Source organism: Trachurus trachurus (genome assembly GCF_905171665.1).
Source record: "Trachurus trachurus genome assembly, chromosome: 14".
Lineage (NCBI taxonomy): Eukaryota > Metazoa > Chordata > Actinopteri > Carangiformes > Carangidae > Trachurus > Trachurus trachurus.
In genome coordinates, this window is record NC_139903.1 from 27,850,744 (window position 1) to 27,853,219 (window position 2,476).

Consider the following 2,476-nt stretch of genomic DNA (forward strand, 5'->3'; position numbering starts at 1 on the left):
TTTTTTGTTTTGTTTTTACAAATCGTCATTTTAATGAGTGATTTAAAAAAAATGTGTGATGTTTCTCTTTTTTCTTTTTTTTCTCCCTTCTTTTTCAACAGATACAAACACAACTAATTAGAAACCATTTCAGAGTCAGATCATCACTGAATATAGAGTATAGTAGTGCCGGGGGTACATACGACAGAATGACAGTATAATATATGTGAATTATTATGCAAAATTACCCTCACTGAGCTGTTGAATCCATCCCAACACTCTCTAAAGTCACATCTTAAAGTCTAGTCTGCAGTTTGACAAGCATCACAGCTGATTTTCCTTTGACTTTGACTCCACTTGTTTTTGAGGAAATACATACTACAAAAATATCAATGGATAGACATCACCAAAGTGGTAAGAGGCAAATCTACCTGCACCTACATCGTCTACAGACACGTCTGGGCTCTGCATCAGCTGCAGCCGCTGTATTTACCTGTGTGTGCCGTGTGCTTTTATTGCATTCCAAACACTATAGAAAAACTGCCTTTTGTCTCAAACTGTTTAAAAAATCTCATCAATTTAGGTTTATTATACCTGTACAGACGTGTGATTTGTTGAATTTAACATTAGGATTGTGTCTTAAAGTGGTCGGTGGTGTTACTGGATTCTTTTTTCCTCTAGTGCACCTAAAAAAAAGGCTTTTATAAATGCCTTACCCCTCACTTTGCTCTAGTAGTGGCAATTCCTCCATTATTTTGTTGGTGGCATCCAAATGTTCATACCATGCAAACGATACCTTTCACTATAGACTATGTACATACTACGTTAAGAGGTATACTGTACTTCTTCATTGAGGCAGACCTGACCTCGCCCTTGTTCTGATGTCTCACACTGTCCTCCTCCCCTCACATAAGTCTCATTAAAGCCCTAGCAGTGGTGAAACAACTGTGCGAAGCACAAAGCTGCAATTTCCCACCACCGGTTCTTAAAGAGCTCATCTCACGATTTTGAATTTTAAGTAATTCTCTCAGCATTCAATCAAAATATACGAAAAAACAAAATAATATCATTGAACTGTCACATTGACCAATGTACATTTCAGTGCTTTAGTTCATTTATCATTTAAGATGTGTGTGTGTGTGTGTGTTTGTGTGTATATATACGTATATGAAATAAAAAAAGGAAATATATCTCATATATTTTTATGTTCATGCATATTATCGACCAATTGTAATAAAATATGCAATTCTTCTTTTTACATTTTACAATATATAGACTTATTATATCTATAAATTTTAATAAAGACTCTTCTGTATAATTTAATATTTATACATCTGTCATTAGTGGTTTTCTTTAAATGTGGGATAATAAAACATGAAACAATATGTTGAGTATTAAACTGGAAAAGTGCATCAGTTATGATTTTTGCAGATATAATATGTAATTGAATTCCTCAACAGAAACATAATAACAGGGGTTCATATTGGGACAATATTTGGTACAGTATATACAGGTTTAATAGAATTGATTTTGCTTTAAATTGTTGATTTGAGGTTCCAGGACATGAACGCCTCTTCTATTGATCGACCAATCTACATCTAATATTGATTCCATCCCATAATCTTTTATCACTGGTAGAAAGTCATAGTTAAAAATGCTCTGCCAAAAAATGCCTGATTCAGAAGCATTATTATCTTTGTTAATTTCTTATAAGTATAAATATAATAATTTAAGTCCTAATTGGAGAATTAACTGATCACAATCACACCGCCCCTTTGGTTCTCTCCTCATACACAGTGTATGCACTTCTAAAACTTATCATCTTTCAACAAAACAAACCCAGTGCTGTCAGTCATTCATCTGAAAGGATCCGCAGCAGCACACACACATCAGTAGGTCTGCAGTGAAGCATCCAACAAACCAAAATAGCTTCTGAAAGGAAACTTTGGCTCTCCTCTTCTTCTTCATCTTCTTTGATCTAATTCACCCTCCTAAAGACTGCAGAAAAACAATGTTCAGCACTAACAGGGCACAATTCTACAGCAGATACGTGATCTGTTGAATATTATGCATCAGTTCACCTGCGGGTGCTGTGCCGCTACAAAGGCCTTTATAGAGGAAGAGCTCCTTGTTTCGCTTTCAGTGTGATTTTGAATTCAACCACCACTCCAACAAGCTCCTTCTTTAAAACAGGCAGCCTTGCTTTATATAAAAACAAAACAATGGTTGTGAAGATGTTAGTGGCATTTGTAATTATTTAAGAAAGGAGTAATTCGGTGTCACCTTATTCTAGTCCTCTTTTATGCGTCAAATATCAGTGCGTTGACAGAGGTGGGCAGTATTCTCATTAATCAAATGTTGTTTAGGTAGAGGATCGTCAGTTATGATCAATGCTCTTCATGCATTTACATGCCACTTCATTCTCACTGAAATGACTCATGCTGACTGTGTGTGATCTTTGGAAGAAGAGACTGTGGCTTCACTCAGCTTACAGATG